Source organism: Sceloporus occidentalis, unplaced genomic scaffold, assembly GCF_023333645.1.
Source record: "Sceloporus occidentalis isolate IW3139 unplaced genomic scaffold, rSceOcc1.0.p SCAF_121, whole genome shotgun sequence".
Taxonomy (NCBI): Eukaryota; Metazoa; Chordata; class Lepidosauria; order Squamata; family Phrynosomatidae; genus Sceloporus; species Sceloporus occidentalis.
Genome location: NW_028317101.1, coordinates 3,015,385 through 3,037,981, shown reverse-complemented (window position 1 = coordinate 3,037,981; position 22,597 = coordinate 3,015,385). Strand labels below are relative to the sequence as shown.

Below are 22,597 nucleotides of genomic sequence, written 5' to 3'. Positions count from 1 at the left end.
ACGCTATGGAATCTGTTTGCCCTCTATAAATAAAATGTAATGTTTCATGGATCAAATCAACACTCGTTTCAAATAAGGATTATACGAGTACCGTATTTGCTCGATTATAAGACGACCCTGATTATAAGACGACCCCCCAAAATCTGAATATTAATTTAGGAAAAAAAGAAAAAGCCTGAATATAAGACGACCCTATAGGAAAAAAGTTTTACCAGTAAGTGTTAATTCATGTAAACTATTGCATTTTTTAATAAAAGCTATGATTGAGAAAAATATTTTTTTGTTTTTATTTCCTTGTATTTTCCAGCCTGCCCCCCGGTTACGCACATCTGCCCCGAGGTTTGCCACTCCAATATGGCACTGTGGCCCATGATATGCCTTTTAACCCTCTATATGCCACTGTGCCCCATGATATGCCTTTTAACCCCCTATGTGCCACTCTGCCTCCAGAAATGCCTTATACCCCTATATCCCATTCTGGCATTTAGGGGGTTAAAAGGCATATTATGGGGCAGAGTGGCATATAGGGAGGTATAAGGCATTTCAGGAGGCAGAGTGGCATTAAGGGGGTTAAAAGGCATTGTATAGAGCACTCTGCCTCCAGAAATGCCTTATACCCCTATATGCCACTCTGGCATATAGGGGGTTAAAAGACATATTATGGGGCAGAGTGGCATATAGGGAGGTATAAGGCATTTCAGGAGGCAGAGAGGCATTAAGGGGGTTAAAAGGCATTTCATAGAGCACTCTGCCTCCAGAAATGCCCTATGCCCCCATTTAACACTCCCCCACCCCACACACACTTACCGGTGCTTCCAGTTTCCTGCTGTATTGCCGGGGCAGTGGGTTGACGTCTACGCGATTCGCGTAGGTAACGTCCGCTGCAGCCGGAAGGAGGTGGAGTTGGCAGCGGGGCTTTGTCTGCGTCCTTCGCGCAGACCTTCCCCGGTTGTCAGAGATCAGAGTTCCCCGCACCGGTGCGGGGAACTCTGATCTCTGACAGTCGAGGAAGGTCTGCGCGAAGGACGCAGACAAAGCCCCGCTGCCAACTCCACCTCCTTCCGGCTGCAGCAAAAGTAAGCGGATCGCGTAGACGTAACCCGCTGCCCCGGCAATACAGCAGGAAATTAGAAGTGTTAAATGGGGGGAGACAGAAGGTTCCAGGTCCCCTGCAGCGGCGCAGGGGATCTGGATCTTAGTCTCATAGTCAGACCTCTATTTGAGGTCTGATTATAAGACGACCCCGATTAGAAGACGAGGGGTATTTTTCAGAGCATTTGCTCTGAAAAAAACCTCGTCTTATAATCGAGCAAATACGGTATATGATACATTCAAGACAAATAAATAAATATATACAATATGTTGGCAAGTCTATGTAAAGAAATAATGAGATTAAAACAAATCACACATTTAAAGTCCAAACTGACTTAACGGTGGACCCCACAGTGGAAGGGGGGCCCCTATGCTAGCACAGCCCTCCCAAATCCCATCCAGAGCTGTGCCTAATGCTAGTCCAGAGGGCTGCGCTCCCTCAGTCCCCGCACTTTGAATATGATGTCATTTCCAGGAACTCTGAGACGTAGGCAGCGTATGAGAATCCAGATGGAGCAGAGGAGCTCTCAACAGCTGGCAGACAACAAAGGTGTGGGGGTGGTCGCGTGTATGTGTAATAACTTACTTGTGTGTACACATGTGTAAATATGCTACTGTATAAGTATGTTACTGTGTGAGTGTAAGTATGTTAGTTTGTTACTGTGTGAGTGCAAATTTGTGTAAGTGTTAGTATGTTACTGTGTGTGTAAATGTCACCGTGATGAGTGTAGGAGGAGCTTGGGGCCCCCACCTTAAGTCTAGCAGGGGGGCTATTTGTTACGCCACTGAAAGTCTTGTAACAGCATCTAGCCTATAGAATATAGGACTTACTGTATTTGATGTGTAAGTACTAAGTATACACGTTTCTTTACATAGATAAACCCTACGCTCTCCCATTCACTCCCACCTTAACTTCATTCCAAAAATCTGATCAGTGTATTCTAAACACATTTTACTGTTGACAACAGCCCAAACTCTCAGCTACAAACAACTGATATTTAAACTCTCTTTGTGCAATGTAAAATATGGAAAAATACAGCTCGGATCAGCTACCCTGAGAAAAGCCAGTCGCTGTTGTTTTCCATGCTCACAAATGAATAATTTCTACATCTGACCCAGTTCCTAACACTGCCAAAGGAAAGTTTTTCCAATTTCTCCTGACACATTGTTTTAAGGTTTGCTCTATGTACTAAGTGTGTCATGCCAAAGCAAAGGAGGAGTTTTTCATCCTATGATGACCAGATGCTTAATGACTTTGACTTGATTTTCCTCCCCATAAATATACTGCATAACAAACGTTTATAAAAAAAAAATGCCCACAATGTTCTGTTTTCTCGATTTCTAGTGCATTAGACAAGGATTAGTAACCTGGGGCTGGAAAAAAGAAAAGTTGTTGGCTCTGGCTGAGTGTTTGTAGTCAGATGGCAGCTGACTCTAGACTCTGTTCTGGACTCTGCACAGCAGCACTTGCTGCAGTAAGTGCATTGAAAGAGTTAATGGCAAGTGTAGTTTTACACAACCCTTAGTTTACACTTGTGTTTAAATTGTTTTGGCAAAATGTTATTAAAGAGAAATGGTGAAACATCAATTAAAAGAAGACCAACAATTAAAAAATATTAGACCGTCAGGAAAGAAGGTGTAGCAGTAATGGGTGTCTTTTCACACAAGTGCTAATGCCGTATGAAAATGTTTACACCCTATTGATTAGTCATTAAGTACAATTTATCCTCTATTCAGTGCGACAAAGCTCAAGCTGAACTGCTTTCTTTATCCCCACGGGGAGCAGACCACAGACCGTATTTTGCTTTCTTAGTAATTACAGATATTTAATCCAGGAAAACAAGCACTTGGTTATCATGCAAACTCCTGTCTCTCGTAAGCGAATAACTGCAAAGCCATGGAATGTTCTTGTTACGTTTGCTACATCTCTGGGATGCATCCATTAAAAACACTGGCTTTTAATATTATTATTTGTACAGTAATAAAAATACCAACCATGCAACTTCATGGACACGTAGAATAAGAACCATTCTGCCCATCTAGTCTGCTTATTTTTACTGCTTTAAAGTCTTAAACCTTTAATCAGTCCTTGATCTTGTCTTACTTTAGGATAGCTTTTTTACCACCCCATGCTTGTTTAAATTCCCTTACTGTGTTAGCCTCTACCACTTCTGCAGGGAGGTTGTTCCACTTATCTATGTTACTGTCAGTAAAGTAAACTTCCTTTCATTACATGATAGGAAGAAATAAACTCCTAGGTACATATTCCTGTAGACTTGTTTGGCAGGTGTGTCTGGCAAGTACAATGAAAACACTTATGCTAATTAGAAAATCAGAAAAATAGCGAAAGTAGCAGTATTGGAATGCCAGTCTGTATATATATCTTTACTGTCTTGCTGACCAAAAATATATGTTGGTATAGCAGAGTGTTATTAAAGGAGATTGTGTGGAGCTACAATGTGATCCTCCAGTGGACACCACAGCCTGGCCACCATCTACTAAAATATATCACTCAGCTGCACATCTTATCGTCTTCTAGTGGCTTTATTAATACACATACACTATATGGACAAAAGTATTGGGACACAACTCTTAATAATTGAATTCAGGTGTTTCAATCAGACCCATTGCCACAGGTGTATAAAATCAGCCACCTAGCCACACAGTCTGCATTTACAAACATTTGTGGAAAAAATTGTTCTGAAGAGCTAAGTGAATTCCAGCGTGGTACTGTGATAAGATGCCTCCTGTGCAATAAGTCAGTTTGTGATATTTCATCCCTACTAGATATTCCACGGTCAACTGTAAGTAGTATTATAGAAAGTGGGAAAGTTTAGGAACAGCAGCAACTCAGTCATGAAACAGAAGGCCCTGTAAAGTCACAGAGCGGGGTCACCGAGTGCTGAGACGCATGGTGCATAAAAGTCCCCAACGCTCTGCTGATTCCATAGCTGAAGAGTTCCAAAAACATCCATTGGCATTAATATCAGTACAAAAACTGTGAGGTCAGAGCTTCTTGGAATGGGTTTCCATGGCCAAGCAGCTGCATGCAAGCCTCATATCACCAAGTACACTGCCAAGTGTCAGATCGAGTGGTGTAAAGCACACCGCCACTGGACTCTGGAGCAGTGGAAATGTGTTCTGTGAAGTGACAGATCATACTTCTCTGCTTGGCAGTCTGATGGATGATTCTGGGTTTGGCGGATGCCAGGAGAACATTACCTGCCTGACTGCATTCTGCCAACTGTAAAGTTTTATGGAGGAGAGATAATGGTCTGGGGATGTTTTTCAGTGCTTGGGCCCCTTACTCCCAATGAAGGGAAATCTTAATGCTTCAGCATACCTAGACATTTTGGACAATGCTATGCTTCCAACTTTGTGGGAACAGTTTGGGGAAGACCCTTTTCTATTCCAGCATGACTTGTGCAGTAAAAAAGGAATATATTGTTTTGGTATAACATGATATTACACTGTACAAAGCAAGAATCCATCGAATACCATTTCAAAAACACCTATCTAAGGCATACGTTTGGAGATTGACAAATATTGATATATTTTGCTTAGCTCGTCACCACATCGAAGTATCCAAGTTTGGTGAGTCCTATCTAATTATTCATGGTTATATTTCTTACCAAGGAGCTGAATCAGCTAAAAGAGACTCAAGTAATTTAAAGCCTTCTCTGGACTCCATTAATGAGTGCCGGGAGGGATGGCTCAACCCTAAGGTTTGGTCAGAACCTCCAAATATGTACTGCACAAAAAAAAAAAAAAGCACACAGCCTAAACTGTTGCCCCTGTGTTGCATTTGTTATCTGCTAGTCACTGTTATGTTCAATATCAATTACATGCGCAAATACCTCTGACCCCTTAGGAAAGTCACAACAATATGTTGTTATGGTCTGATGTTTCAAAGAAAAGCAGTGCAAAGACTGACAGAATACGTACATTGCTTTGTCTAACCTGGAGAGACATGAGTGGGAGGCCTGTTCCACATCAACAGTACATTTCATTTTGTCCAGAATCCTTATTTTCAGCACTAGCTCAAATCAGAAACACATAATCTATGCTGATTACTCCAGGTTCATAGTATCAAAAATGATTATAATGATTCAGTTAAGGAGGAACAAAAAGCATTGTGAATCTGCAATCTATCTTTGATGGTTCCAAATAATTATTACTTCTGCTAACAGAGAGAATGAAATCGGAGACAGGAAAGAGATACAACGCATACATTTTCCTGAATGATGTGAATCCCATAACAATAGTTTTAATTGGGACATATAATAGTTTGAAAACTAAATTAGTCATTACCAGCATTAGCCAGACTTCTCTGGTTGATAGCCCAAAGTATTTGCGGTCCATTTTGACACAACTGACAATGACAATTGTCAATAATTGATTGTGACAAAAACACACACAACGATGTTTGGTGCTGCTCCAATTGTCCGTTGGTAAGCCCTCTTCACTCATGATACATTGTAGGTTCCTAATATCACCAGATCTAAAAGACAAACCTCAGAAGGGGCACGGCCAGCCCCATTAAAGTGGTCAAGACCCATCTGTACACTGTACCCTATAGCTACCTTGCAGAACTCAGTTATAGTCTCAAGAGGTGACCACAGGGAAGCTGCTAAGACACAGATCTTCATTGATATTACAGCTTCCTGGGCTGACCAGCGGAGATCAGGGGATCCCACAAAAGCTGGACAGTGCCTGGACATGCCCTGGGAAGCTACATCCTGATTATGATTACTCAGCCTGTGTAAGACTGCCCAAAGGCCATATCTGCGAATAAAGCTAAGACAGAAGAAAAAATTGAGTTGATGGATATGGATGGCTGTCATTCTGCAAGAAGTATAATTAAATAGAACTCTCACTACTGCTCTAAAATGTTCACCGATGGATACATTTGTGCTCAAAAGTAATAATATTCTAGTGTATTTTTATGACGGTTATGCTGAAGTTTCTTCCAAGATGACAGGCCAAGTGTTCTCCATCTGAATCAAGAGAGAATATTGAATGCTTAATCATTTCCCGCTGTCCTCCTGCACACACGTCAATGTCAAAAGGAATATGGACAGTACACCGACTTAATGTTTGCTGTATGTTTCTGTAAAGCAGGACATACATATCCAAATTAGTGTCACTGTGTATGTTGAACAGTGTTTACTGTCAGATATTAGTAAACTGCATGTGTCTGGATATAGAGCGCCATTAGGGGGCTGATGGAAGCATATCACGAAACCATGCTACATGATGCATATAGTGCTACTAGATTATCACGTAGTGAATTTTCCATATCATGTTAATAGATTATTCGGTTACTAAAATACTGTCATTACATTTTTTTATACTTTATCCATACTTTGGCATTCTAAAATACATATAAAAATACATATAAAATACATTAAATACTCTTAACGAGATGTGGCCAGGCCACCTTCTTCCATTACTCCGTGGTCCAGTTCTTATGCTCATGTGCCCATTACAGGCGCTTTTGGCAGTTGGCAGGGGTCAGAATGGGCACCCTGACTAGTCTGCGGCTACGCAGCCCCATACGCAACAAACTGCAATGCAGTGTGTGTTCTGACACCTTTCTATCAGAACCAGCATTAACTTTTTCAGTAATTTGAGCTACAGTAGCTCGTCTTTTGGACCACTTTTGATATTTGATAGTACTGACCACTGCAGACCCGAACCACCCCACAAGAGCTGCAGTTTTGGAGATGCTCTGACCCAGTCATCTAGCCACCACAATTTGGTCCTGGTCAAAGTTGCTCAGATCCTTACGCTTGCCCATTTTTCCACATCAACTTTGAGGACAAAATGTTCACTTGTGCCTAATATATCCCACCCACTGTCAGTGGTCATAACGTTATGGATGATCAGTGTAAATAGCACACTAATCTCCTCATCATTCTTTCTGAGAGTCATTGAAGTTGTAGACTACAAGAGCTATTCTGTCCACAGGCTGGCCTGTGGGGCAGGGGGACAAGTGCTTTTTTCTACTTGCTGAGATGGGAATGTGCCACGAGTATGCAAAGTGGCTAGAAAAAGGCACTGGACAAGGTAAGGGGGTACGAGAGTGAGAGGGTAGGGGAGTGAGTATGTTTGTATGTGTTTATGTAAGTTAAAATGTTCATGTATGTGTAATTGCGTGTGTTAGCATGAGTGTCTATGTTTAAGTGTGTGTTAAAAGAAGTGTGTGCTAGCATGACTGTGCAAGTGTGAATATGTGTGTGCTATTGTATGTGTCAGCCTGAGCGTTTATGTGTGTATTAGTGTAAGTTTAAATGTGAGTGTAATATGTGTGCCAGAGTATATGTTATTTACAAGGGCAAGGGGCCGATGGGGCCATTCGTCTTTACCTGGCTCCCGGTGCAGATAGTGCTTACCATCCCCTGAGAACGAGAGCCCCAGTTAAGCTTGGACCATTAGAAACCCATGTGGTAGTGTTCTCTTCCATTCTGTTACACTCAAGGTAGAATTTGATGGCAGTGGGTATCTTGGTATCCACCATGTGGCATCTTCGTAGCATAGCTTGGACCTGAGACATCTCCTCCACACATTTTCTTTAATTTAAAGGAGGTTTCACAGTCTAGACGTAATCTGGATAATAACTGTCAAGCAAATGCAATCTTTTCCATCTCTTGCTTAATGTAGAGCAAAAAACGCTATCAAGATATGGACTGGCACGCAGGTGGGCCGCTGCCTGAGATCCCTCCAAACACACCAATATGCCCCTCTAGAGGTTTTTACATACTGCTGATGAGCATTTATGAGACTGACCTTCTGTGTGTACAGTTCATAGGTACCACCTGGCAGCTCAAGTGTGACCCTCACCGTATGGCACCCGGGGCAGCTGACCCTCTTGACCCAAGGAAGTTACTGTCCTAGATTAAGCTATACATTATACAGGGCCAAGTTAGCTCTTCTGGCAGGATAAATCTGCTAGGGCTGGCCATTCATAATGAAACTCTTTACTTTTAGCGAATAAAAACATTTCCTTTTTTTTTTTAAAACAAGCATCTTAGGATCGCAAAGTAAATAACACTAATAATGCTTTACTTATGGCACACCAATCCAAGCTAGCTTCAGTGCTCCAAGGATGGTGGAGACTGTAGTCCGTAAGCAACTCAAAGGATTTGACTCACTCGAGCAACTGAAGCTTCGCAGCTACTCTGACACCTTCTATGGAAATCTGCATGGAAGTTGCCGGCAACAGTCCTTACAATATCATTTTTTTCATAATTTTTCGTTCATAAACTGGGTGAGCTGTAATGGAAACGAGGGATTTTTGACCTGTGTTTCAGTGGCTTCTGTTTCACAACATTTCCTCTTTTGTTTCTAAGAATAAAGGAAAGGCCTATTGATTTCTTTTGATTCTTTCCCTTAGGGGCTGTTTAACCTCCTGGCTGCTGAACAGTTTTGTGTTCTAAAGACCTTGGGGTTAGATGCGAGTGTGTTTCTCTGTGTGCCTCTGGCTGGTCCCAAGCCCTCCTCCCCTTTTTGTCGCATTACACAGTAATCGGAGAGGGTTTGGATGAGCTCCAGGGAACAGGATGTACTTGGCAGGCAGACACGGCCTTGATGTCTGCAAAATGTCGGGAAATGCAGCCAAGAGCTGCTAACTGGGTCATTAACCTCTAGAAGAAGAGCAAGTACTCTAGTCCTGTCTCTCTTCATTTCACCAATAAAAATGCTTGGGAGTGGGGAGGAGAGAAATCAACCTGGGTTTCTAGGATCTGAAAGATGACCAAATACTCCAATCACCCCCACCTCCTCCCTGTCCCAGAAATAAGCTTACAAGTGATCCTATTAATGGCTGCTAAGTGATTCCCACAGGCGTTAATGCCATGCCTTTTTAAGGAAAGTTTCCAGGAAATACATACTCAGAAAACACGCGACCACATCTATAGATCAATTGGGCAGAGCGTTAATATACATTCCCTTCCTTCCTTTTTTCTTTCTTCATTGCTATATGACTATTGCAAACTGGCTTTTGGTTTTATAATAGCCACTCTAGAATGTTATAGCACAGTATTTATTTAGAGCAGTTCTATGGCTGTATTTTTAGAAGGGACATTTTACGCCAAAAGAAGTGCTGCTATTTTTAAAATAGGCAGTCTCTATGGCTACTATCTTTTTGTGTTCATAGTTACAATCTTGTTTACAATCTAACAAGGTGATTAAATGATGGGTATATATTTCACTTAAAGGAGCACTCATGCCTATTTGGTCAAATATATAAATAAAGATCCCCACATGCTGGCAGTTATGTGTGTCCACCCTGTCATATGGTGTATACAATATGGGCTTCATGTACAATCACACATATTGTATATATATTTGCTAAGTTTCAGACATTTCAGAAACATATTTGGTATGTATTACTTTTATTGTTTCCTTTGGAATATACAGAGTAATAATACCGTAAATGGCGACATTTTATCTTTTTGTTTGGGTTTGTATCATTATATCATGAGGTTTGCCTTTAACTAGACACTAATGGATCTTATCTTAAAAAGTAAAGGTTGTGTTGAGTGTCAAGATATGGAAATGGATAAACAAGATCTTATACAACAATAGCTGATGGCTTATGTACCAGGTGTTGTAAACCCAAGGATTGGAAAGGAAGACGTTGTTCATTTCAGGAGGTAGTAATGTTAAGTTCTTTTATGAGATGGCAAATTTGTCAGCCAGGTGGATGAGAATAGTGACCAGTTTAGTGGCCCTAGGTTGATTGGCCCTAGAAATGGAATACATCCAGGACTTAAAGGCCAGCAGCCAATGCAACAAAGCATCAGAGAAAGCAAGCAGGGTGCTGGGTTGTTTAGTGAGAGTAGCACAGGGAGGTGGTTCTGTCACATTACAGATCTCTGGTCAGATCTCACCGAAAGCATTGTGTACAGTTCTGGAGACCCCATTCTTTAGAACGACATTGACAACCTGGAGTTTAGAGGAAAGCTACCAAATTCCTGATACTTCGCTACTAGCTATGACCATTTTGTATCATTAGTGATTTACCACTGTTATCTATGCATCTGTCTGTGTTTTCAAAATAGAATGAGGGTGTCAGCAGAGCTAAATAAGAGGAGGACTAGTTACACACAGGCTGTTTACAGCGACTGACCACAATGCTGGATTAAGACCATCTAGGAACACAAAATTTGGTGCTTTTCCAGCAAAAAAAAGCCCAAAGGCACCATAGGCATATGCCTAGTGAATAATCTGACCGTGTCATACACAGTGATGTAGCAATCTATAGTGAACACAATTTCTTAAAGTTTGCCCATTCTAATTCTTTCTTACTAAAGAGGAGACATTGACCTCACGTGTGTGTGTCGTACGAACCCAGGTGTTGATTCAGTAGGTTTATCAAACACACTTGCCTTTATTTTCCGCTAGAATTCTACCTCCTCACAGGTTCACAATCTAACCTTTTAACCAGAACCCAGCCAGTGTGTCTTTGAACAAAACGTCATGTAGAGCAGACGGATAGTACAGATAACAATAAAGAAGTGTTCAGGAGTAGAACATATTATCCTCACTCATGTCTACAGCCTTGATGTCTGGACTTAAAAGAAATCCATGCTTTGTTGCCAGCAAAGCCAGGTATGCTAAGTTTCAGCAGTGCCTGGTGCCATTAGGCTGGCATATTAATGACCTTGAGGATGTCATACATTTCACTCAACTACCCTTAAATTAATACCGATGCACTGAATTAGTCAGGATGAGTCCAGTGTTTTGTATTTCTAAACCTTATACAGAAAATGGGTTACCGTGCATATTATATATCTGTCCATTTTGTTCTCTCTGTTGCATCATGAAATCTCTTTTTTATATAACGGTGGACTGTTTGTGATTCATCATCTTAAACAGGGCTCAAATTCTTAATAAGCAAGATCAGAGTAAAGAAAGTCAAGGTGAATATTAGTCAACCAATACATTCATTAGGTAATGAGTAAAGGAAATGTTTGTATTCTGACAATGAAGTAAAACTATCCATCTTGCCAGGAAGAAAGTTATTAACCAAACTTGGACTCCAGCCTTCCAATGATTTTTTTCAGTCCTTCAAGGGTAAACTTCAGGAGATATGTGCAATGAGCACCCTCTAGTGGTGAGATATAAAATACATTTTAAAAAAGCGTGTGGGGTGTGTGAAGCACAATTGTTTTTCCTAATATTGCTAATCATGTGACCTATGTCTGCTTCTTTTCTTCTAAAAGCTACTGTTTTATCTCCGTGTAAATGTAATCTGACTGTGCTGTTAGTAAGGCCCAGGCATTTTGCTATTTACAACAAAGTCATATGACTGTTGGGTGGTTTTCTCTCTCTTTTTGTTTTGTTTTTTTACATCAGAGTGGTAATATGTAATATGTTTACAGTCTACAGTAAAACTATGTCTGAAGAAAGTACCTCAATGTCCCAAAAGCTTCAATAAATAATGTCCTCTCTGTCATTAAAAGTATTATTTCTACTCCACTTTTTAATTCGAAAGTACCTCGACTCCTGGTATATCGGAGGGGAATACAAAGAACTAAACACAAGCAGTCTGTATATACTACTTTCGCCTGGCAGTGAATTTGTTAACAGATGTGTAGGTGAGGTGGAAAATAACATGACTTTTTTTTTTATTTTCCCTTTCTTCTTTTTTTAGTAATCTGGGACATAGCAGATGTCAACATAGATCCAGCCGATACCATGCAGGGTGTGTAAATAAGGCATAACAAGCACAGCTCACAGCTAGGACATACTTTGCCTCTGGCACTATTACCTCAAATTACCTGTCCTAGAAACACCTGGATTCATTTCCACATAATAAAAGCTCGGCCGTTTCTGTTGGCACAGAGATACTCCGAAGTATCCCAGGAGCATGCGTTTCCTCTTTTCTAAACTACTGTCCAAGCATTATGGGTCATTAACAAGCAGCGGAAGAAAAACAAGGAAAATAAAGTAATCCAAACTGCTTAAAAAAAGATTTTAGAATATTGTATTCCGTTCTCCTAGGAATGTATTCTTTCCAACATTACAAATTGCCAATGGAGGGGCGCTTTTGTTTTAGTGTTTGTGCAGTGTGTAGGGGCAGGACTTTTTATGGCACTTTAGGACCTATTGATAGCTTAAGGATGTGTCTAAGGCGGTTAGAAGAATAATACATTTTAATTACACAAATTCATTTATAAACCCGTCCAATGTTCATCCACATGATTGTAACATTTCGAGTTGCAGAACATTATACTCACTAAACATTATAAGCGCCTAGAAAAGAGGTCCCTGGTGAATCCGACATAATATGTAATATGTATAAGCATTATACGGGATTTGCAGCAGCCGTTAGGTTGTTAAGCAGTTTGGAAAATGTTATATACAACCTGCTAGGCGAATTGGGCTTATGTGGAAGAGATATGAAGCTCAGCAGTATACTCCAGTGAAAGTCTTAACATATATGAGACAAAATGATCTATATGTGGAAATTTGAAGTTATTTTTTGTGATGTTATTTGTTCTCAGAAGTAGTCACTAGAAAAATATTTCAAAAATCCAGTAAAGAATCAGGAGAATGTTTTCTAGCTGTTTCTGGTTCAAGGCACCTGCTGCGAGAATGCCACCATCTCACACCTGCAAGAAAGGGAATTCCCCAGTTTATATTTTCTTAATCCTTTTAACATAAGACTTGTAGAAACCTGCCCCTAGGCATACTCGCTACTTTTTAAACTGTCGGATGCCTTTTATGGACTCTGGGGTGTGCTTTGAGTCAACGAATGTCAATCGTTTGCACTGTGCCGCTCTCTGGTGTTACCACTGAAGAACTGTAAATGAACCAAAGGGATTATACAGAAATAACTAGCCCAGTTTTGCTTGTGGAAAAAATCCTGTTTCTGGCACATTGTACATAATTTACCATTACCCAGGAATAGTGCAAGCTGTGGAAGGTTAACTGGTAAGAGACTGCTTCATTACAAAACAGATATGCAGAAATGGTGGAGATCAGATGGTGATAGACATGGATGATGCTTATACCACAACATTTTAACATTAAACAAAGAAGAAGGCCAATTCACACCATCCACCCCATACTACTCAGGCTACAAATATATAGGTTCTGCAGTTAGAGAACCTAAGATGGTCCACCAAAATATAGCATCTATAGGTGAAAAACGAATGATCCACTGGAACCACTATTTTAGATAATGCAGGTAATGAAAGAAGTTAAACAAGCTTGTCCATAAAGGATTGTGTTGTCCAGATGTCTGATATAGCAAGGGGAGGGCTGATATCGTCTGGCCTGAGGTGCAGGTACAGCTGAGTGGCCCCCTGGCCCCTCGCCCAAACACACTAGCAAACACACACTTACTATAAGGCACACACATACACTCTCACTCTAAAACATACTCATTCCATCACATCCCTGCCTATTAATCATACCTCACTCTCTCAATCACACTTCACACTAATAATCACACCGTTACCTTCTCTGAAGTGCTTCCTTATCGTGAATGTGGAAGTGGCCACACCATTACCATTGCGTTATGTGACCCCCATTGTGCTCCTGCTAATTCAGACCAGCCCTGCTTGAAGAATTTAAGACCAGCCCAGGGGGCAATCCTGACACTGCCCTGCGCCAGCCAGCCCACCCCTGGCTATAGCAAATAAACAAAGTCACTTTTTCTTAATATCATCTTTTGATGTAAAAAGTTTCAAGGGCACTTGTTTGTGATTCCAGTAGTTATACACAGAGCTCCCTATGAAGACATGGCATAACACTGCTCTGTAACTAGGCACCTGGGGCAAGGTCAGAAGTTGCACCCCGGGCTGATGCAACTTCCAGAAGCATGGGGAGCGCAAGGGAGCCCTGGGGCATCGCCGCAAGGCAGCTCAAGTAACCCCCTTCAACTTTGTTTAAAATTGTTCATATTCCTTAAATGTATTGCGTCAAATATGAAAATGCATGAACAGATATTTCTAGAATAACCTTTGTCAATAAATAAAAAAAATTGCCTTGTGTATAAAAGTTTGAATTGTATCTTATACATCTCATCAGTTTTATAGAAAACTGTGTCATTTTGACACATCGCTCTATTTTAATTCAATAGTTTCTGGTTTGAATAAAGCACCTTTTAATTCTGTCTGGTAAATGCTTAATGGAAGAGACAGACAGGGTGGAAAAAGGCGCTCACAGTGATTCAGAAAAAGAGAAACATACACCGACATAATCTGTTTAATCTTCTTAATTGTTTATACTTTGGATTCATTTCAGCGTTCCGGATGACAGTTCATGAAATCTGCTGCACGTATGCTATTCATTTAATAATTAAATCGGAGTGTACAGTGAAATAGTAGAAATATCTGTCTTCCAGAGCCATTCTCATTGATTGTTGCCTTTGTTACATGATTAGTAGGGAAAGTATGGAGTGCTCTGGGCTTAGCTCTCCTAGCATAGAGAGATAAACGTTTCAGGAATCGGTTTTTCTACCTTCAAAGCCACGATCATTCTAAAGCGTTGCTTTAGAGCACCAAAAAAAGTCCTGAAATCAGTGTATTAATGCTGTTTCAATAGTAATATTTTTAGAATGAAGTAAATGGGCATTTCTTTTGGGACCACAAGTCATCTGCTTCCCCTCAATAATGTGATGGCCTCAGTCACTGGAACTGTTTGCTTTTCTTGTATTATAGAACCTACATAGAAAATGTGAGAAACGTATGCATCAGCAAGTTTAATGTGCACTAGAATGCATGTTTAAAAAGGGCATTATGTTGTAAAGTCTTAAAAAGGACATTTTGTCCGAGTCACTAGCCGGTTAGACTGTTTTATTTGTTGTGGAGTAACTTTTCAAAGTTTGCACCAGTAATTATTATTATCTTTTATTTATATAGCGCCAACAGTTTACGCAGCGCTTATGCTTTTTATACATAATACCCATTGTATCAAATCTCAGAAATAAGGGCTATTTTTTTTTTAAAACCTTACGTACATAGATAAAGAATTTAATTTTGTAAAGATTAAAACAACGGAAACTTTTAGAAAACAATAATTTTTTATTGATTTACATAAAAAACTACATAGCCAGTACAGAGGGCAAAAATAATATACACTAAATGGACAAAAGTATTGGGACACCTGACCACTACACCAACGGGGACTTTGATGACTTTGCATTCTAAATAGACATAAGTATGTAGCCGGACCCCCCCCTTTGCAGCTATAACAGCTTCCACTCTTCTGGGAAGGCTTTCCACAAGATTGTGGAGTGTTTCTGTGGGGATTTTTGCCCGTCCCCCTCAGCATACCAAGACATTTTTTAAATGTGTTTTTTTTCCACAAAAGTGAAGCTATATATTATGTTTACGGCTGTAATCAGGGAATGTTGTCATTAGCCTGAATAGGTGGCAACAACTTGCCATGGTTCTTGCGATATTATTTACTAATTCAAAATTGAATTAATTGTACTTTGATTTAGCTCATCCATCATCTGTGTAGGAAGCAACAGTGAAATCCAGTGCTTACACATCAGATATGCCAAGGGTTAAAGGCAAGGGTCATTTTACTTTTACTGAGATTACGCAAACCTGATTCTACAAATATCATCAAAGGTTGATCATAATGTACTGGCTGTGTCAGGTAAGCTGTTAGGGTAAGGTAAATCATGAAGTCACCATTGGACTACATATTTCAGTTATTTCACCTCATCTTATGGTCAGTGACCAATCAGCAAGACCCTCAACCCTGAGAGGAAGTCTCATGTTTACACCCAATTGCACAAGACTTCCAGTGTGGGGGATTCACTGATGGTTCCTGCAGACTACCATGAGAGGCTGATCCCTTCACTCGGGGCCATCAAGCTTTTTAACCAAAATCCAACTATATTCATGAAATCATAGTACATCAAATTCTTGAAACCACCCAAGAAATAATATGAAAGAGCCAGTAAACTTTACTTTTAACAGTTAAGAAAATGTATAAACAATTATATCAAAGTAAGGTTTGCACAATCATTATCTTATTTCTTGAGTTAAAGAGACACCGGCATTGTCTACGTGGTGTCGGATCTGTACTGTTGACAAAAGAAAGTAGGTGGTCAAAAGCAAAGTGAGGCTGTTTTATTAACTCAAATACTTAAGATTAGGCAAATATATTTTTCATTATAGTAAGGCTTATTTAATTGTTTCTGCCAGCAGACTCTGTAGCTGACTCTGAATCCTACTGCGGCATGTTTTAGCCAGCAATATGCACTCAAGTAATACAATTATGGCTGTGGCACTACACACATAAAACAAAGGTAATAATACTGTAGTGCTTTGTACTGCTGTACGTTTGCATCTGAGGTAAAGAAGACATTGCGATTTACAACCGTCGCTATACATAATGAATTATAATCCCCAGTAAATGTCACCATTTGGAAGGGCTCGGTTTGCCTTGTTAAATTTGCAAAAAGACTACAAACATTTTGCTCTAACTATGCTCAGTTCCACTTCAAAACAGAGCTCACCTTGGTTGGCCCTTCATAATGTATAGCAAATCATTTAGCACACTGCTCCCCACCTGCAAACTCAAGGGTTAATGAATAAACCCCTTTTTCTGTAAACTTTTCAGGGAAAATGTTTATGAGCTAAATGTAACGTTTTTTTTTTTTATCAGAAGTTTTAAACGGAACAAGTACTTAAGTTACCTTCCAAAGTACATATTTTTTCTTGTTCTGATATGAAATGCCGATGGGTGGTAATGAGGTTTAACAGCTGATCAGAGAACATTTCTGCCTTTCACAGAACACAACAAGAGTGAGATAATAGAACGGAGAGCCGTTTATTGCTCAAAGAAGAAAATAACCCACTACAATACCTTTATTTATTTATTTGCCTTTCACAAAACCAACAGGACAGACTGATGCATTATATATATATATACATATATATATATAGAGAGAGAGAAAGAAAACGGACTGGCTTTTTAGCCTCATTAAATAAAGATGCTTATGGTCAACATATGGTTGAATGTCTGCTGACGCATTATAAGAACCTAGTCTCTCATTGAATACACTGAAGGGATACACAAAATGCGTTATGTTTTATGCACTAAAACAGAAATGGGCGCGCAGCTAATTTTATGTAGCTTCCAGGCAACGGATAAACCACTTGCTTTGGTGCTTTTTCTCAGCTCAAATTTAGAAAACTAAAGGCACAATTTTTACAGATGTGTTTACAAAGATACAAGGGGTTCTGATATACATCTCCCGGGAAACCATCCTAATCTCAAAAATGTAATAACTTTTCATTTCTGGCTATCCTTTTGCAGAAATCAAACTTACGGCACTGGATCAAAGTGTCATATTGTGGAAAACAGCTGTTGATTTTGTAAAGTGTTATAGTTTATTATGTTATCATTACACAGTATTGAAATATGTCATTATTCCTTTTTGTTCTAATAATTAGCAGCTTCTAAACAGTGAGGAGTGGTGCATACTATGCACTATTTAGTAGCACTTTGTGTGGACCTATGGTGGCTCTATGGGGTCTATTCACTAAAAGGAAAGTTGTGTTGCAGCTCTTTGACTTCACTATACATTATAAAGAGTAACCCCAGTGAGCTTCTGCGGCAGGAAGCGCTTGGCTGGCTCAGTTTAATGTATACTTAGAAGAATAAAACGGGGAGACTGATTGGTTCCTATCTGTTTTCAAATCCTATAGTTAAATCCATAAGATTCTTCAAACTCATCCCACTTATGGGTTATACAAAACCAGCTTAGCCCATGTTGCGGGAGGAAGTCCTGCCAATTCCCACGTTAGTGAATAAACACATTTTCACCCATTTCAGGAAACATGCAAAGGGTGGTTTGTGTGTCTAGCCTCTGCTAGTCATGGATGGAGCTGTTTTACACCATTGTAGTTCCTTTTTTTCTTTTCACAGTAGTTGCTAACAGGTTTGTTATTGTTTTATTATACTAGTATCATTTCTCTTGTTCATAACCTGTAAATAGATTCTGATGCCAGATCTTGCTAGAACTGGTTCCTCTCAGCGTGCGTCGGAGATCATTTTAAGGCATATTTTACATCACATTTCATACTCCATTGACCATTACAATATGTGAAGCAGGTAAAACGGAATCATGCCATGGTGGCTTCCAGAAAACCACAGAGAGAAATAAAACTGGTTCCTGTAAATCCATTCTTCTGCATTCAAATGTAATATTGTATAACCAAGGTAAAGTGTTTCAGCCTCTTCTTTGATTCTGTGGAACTATTTCAATATTACCTTGGTAACACAAGTTACAGCAAGTTCATATTCAAGTCTCTGTCTGCTGAGAGAAGGTTGCTAGAAACCCTGTTCCTTTTTTAAGGTTTTGAAATTATTTCCAAGTAAAAGGGAAGATTTGTGCCTTCATTGTCTGTCTCAAATAGAGGCTTATGTAATTTTTCTATGGGCAGTGTATTGTATGCCATGATGAACCATGGCCAAATGTGCATGCACATCTGCTCGTTGAAGACCTCATCCCAAATCCACGGATATTAATATGGAGCCGATGGCCCATGTTGCTGCTACAGCAGTATCCACTCTTCTGGAGGGCTGGATGTTGGAACTTTGCTATGGGGATTAATTTGTTTATGGACATTACTTTGTAATGCTAAAGCTGGAAAGGGTCTTCCTTAAACTATTGCCACACATTTTGCTGCATAGAATTACCTATAATGTTTTTGCATGTCCCTTCACTCGAACCAAGGGGCTTACCCCAAACCATGAGACATGGCCCCAGACCCGGACCTGTATTCCTCCAGTTGGCATTGTGTAGTCAGACAGGTAATGTTCTCCTGGCTTCAAACCCACAGCCACATTTTTAGACTGCCAGATGGTGGTGGTGATTCAGGACATTGTTACATTGTTACAGAGTCTAATGGCAGTGAACATACACTTCAAACGACCCTTCACATGACACTCATATGCTTATGTACATCAGCCATGGAAAACTAATGAACAGTTCTTGTACAGTACTTACAGTGCTTGTACAGTGGGTATAGCTTATCAACACAAAACTGGTCGACTTAACATGAAACAATAAGTGGAAGCTTATAGAGTGATTTATAAAAACATAATTGGCATACTGACACCCATATCAATCCCAATATCAATAGGCTTGTGCTGTCCAACATATGCATGCACTTATTACAATGCACATAAAGTCAGGGGCATAACTAGAAAGCACAGGACCCCGGTGCACAAATTGCCCTGGGGCCCCCAACTTCACTAAGCAACATGTCCCACAGTGCCAACTTTTCCCCCAAGCATCTTATCAGTGCCATTCTTACCTCTAGCTTGTCAGTGCTCCCAAACAGCTTATCTGTGAAATCTTTGCCCCAAACAGCTTGTCTGTGCCTTCTTTGCCCCCCAAAAGCTTGTCTGTGCTTTATTTGTCCTTAAACAGATTGTCTGTCCCATCATTGCCCCAAACAGCTTGTCTGTGCCTTCTTTGCCCCCTCGCACATACAAACATATGTAAACACACACATATTTACACATGCTAACACACACCCACTTTCACACCCCCTATATGTGTATACATGCATCCATGTTCACTCACAAACACAACACATACACATTTATTATAACATACAAACACTTACACACTCATGCTAACATATATCTCACACCACTTATACATACACATTTATGTAAACACACACTTTTCCACATACACATTCATGCTCAAATACACTTCTACATACACATTCATCCTCACATACATACAAACATACATACCCCCTCCAATCTCCTGTTCATTGCTGGATATTTTCTAAAACGTCACCTATAAAAAATTTAACTTTTTTTCTGCATCTTTCACAACCTCACATCTGAACTCTCCCTCTGTATAAAAAAATAAATAAATTCTAATTGTCCAAGTGACTTTTCTGTCACTTTTGACCTTGGTTATTATATTGTCTCTTGAATTCAACACTCTGTTTGATCCCATCACTTTGCTTAGATCAGTCATAATCTATGACATACCGTATTTGCTCGATTATAAGACGACCCTGATTATAAGACGACCCCCCAAAATCTAAATATTAAGGAAAAAAACAAAAAGCCTGAATATAAGACTACCCTATAGGAAAAAAAGTTTTACTAGTAAATATTAATGCATGTAAACAATTTTTTCATATCTAATAAAAGCTATGATTGAGAAAAATATATATTTTTTTTATTTCCTTTTATTTGCCAACCTGCCCCCCCCAGTTATGCACATCTGCCCCCAGGGTTGCCACTCTGCCCCCAGAAATGCCTTATACCCCCTATTTGCCACTCTGCCCCATGATGTGCCTTTTAACCCTCTATATGCCAGAGTGGCATATAGGGGGGTTAAAAGGCATATCATGGGGCAGAGTGGCATATAGGGGGTTAAAAGGCATTTCTGGAGGTATATATATAACTGCTAACAACAATCACACTCCTATCAAGTCAAGGCAGCCAATACATGCTGGAACCTGGGGATGATAGGAGTGTGAGTACAGCCCTCCTATGCCATGCTACCACCACCACCCACCTTACACATCCATGCTATCACACACACTCATTCACAAACATTTAAATAATCATTTATTCCATTAATCACACATACTTCACACATTAATCACAAAAACCCTCCCCCACCCCCTTACCTGAACTGCAGATCTCCCACTAGAAGACTTCTGCAGGGGCCCGGCTGTGCAAGCAACTTCTCTGGCCCCGCCCCCAGAGGAAGGAGGGGGGAGGCAGAATTATGTGACACTCTTCTAGCTTCCTGTTCTCCTGCTGCTAGAAGAAGAGACGCTGCTCGCAACCAAAGTACCGGTAAGCAGCCTGGCAACCTAATCGAGGTCTGATTAGAAGACGACCTCGATTGTAAGACGAGGGGTATTTTTCAGAGCATTTGCTCTGAAAAAAACCTCGTCTTATAATCGAGCAAATACGGTAATATATAAAAAAAATGAAATTTCCATTGGTTTCAAATCAAGCAAACGCTTGCAAACTTACGTTTATGCATATTCCTGTTATATATTCATTGTTAATTCCAAATAACTAAAAACAACCTCCAACATATCTACAAGATTTTATTCTTGCTCCAACAACCACGTAGAACACTTAACATGTCTCAATCACTCTAACCTTCAATAATAATAACAACTCTAATCTTTATCTGACATATTCAACCAGTCCAGACAATGTATTTTTCACAATGCACAAATTCTCTACACATTCTACTTTTCTTGACTAAGACAAGACTTATAATAACCTTGCTATAGGTTGATCACATTATATAGACATTTTATAACTTTGTGTATCAGCTTACCAGCCGCCCCAGTAAGGCTTCCGACACCACTTATTTCATTTGTTGAAACACTGTCACATTTAAACGTTTTCCCCATTATGTAACAAGATAGTAATGGTTTTATACATAAATATCTAGTTATTATTTTATGTAACACTACAAAAGAAAAACCTACTCAGAAAATAAAGATTTCCAAATAACTATTCACAACAACACATTCTTATTACAGATCATCATATCTGATAATGACAAAATGTTGGCCATCAAGTTGTTTACTTGGACATACAAAACTTTAAAGGCTTTAACAGCATGAGCTACAGAACCTATGATACTTGATATTGAAATGAAATATGGGAAACATCTGGGCTTAACTTAGTGAGCGGGAAGTGAGGAATGATAATCATTTACTGGTGGATCCAAAAAATGTTGGATAAATTACTGCTGAAATTTGGAATACATCACTGGGATTTTGTTTTCCAGTGTATTTTCATCAGAAAATTCCCCAGACCATAAAACCAACAAAATATGTTTTATTGTTAAGTGCATGGGAATTGTTGGACTATTAGCGTATTAAGGATTTTCAGTGTAAAGAAATAAATTCACTAATGGCTGAGTTGGCCCACAAATAGCCTCAAAACCTTTCATCTTGTGTTCTTCACTAATGAGTTTGAAGGGCCAACATAACGCTTCTCATGGGGAGCTCACTAGGTTGACTCCCTACCTCTGAAAGCCCAGAAACAACATATTTCTTAGAACATTTAATTCTAACATTAAATCTAGGAAAACAATCAAACTGTATCACAAATCTAAAACAATTACAATTGATAAGGGGGGGTCAAGGCAATGTATGATGGTTTCATTAAATCTTTTGCAGGTAGGTATAGACTATTCAGGTACATGTGATAAATTTGGACTCTATGTATGATAATCATAATCTACCAGTTTAAACATTGGATGAGTGATTTTTCACAAACCAAAAAAGGAGGGAACTACTTTCATTGCCTTGATCTTCCATATCAATAATAATTTATTAAGGTTTATGACAAAGGTTACCTTTTAAGGAATATATTCTTCTAATTCTATTTTATTCTATTATTCTTTTTATTTTTATTCTTTTTTCTATTTCTCTTGTTGGGATTTAATTCATGCTGTGTCAACTACTAAATAGTGACTCATTTTCTGTGTCTCCGTACCACAGACCCTGCAAGT

The 22,597-nt window shown here is 39.5% G+C and overlaps 1 protein-coding gene across 1 annotated transcript in view; it reads left to right on the top strand.

Annotated features, from left to right (window-relative positions):
- Positions 1 to 22,597, top strand: part of LOC149282214 (tumor protein p63-regulated gene 1 protein-like) — a 118,560-nt gene that overhangs the window by 15,143 nt on the left and 80,820 nt on the right. The window lies entirely within an intron of this gene.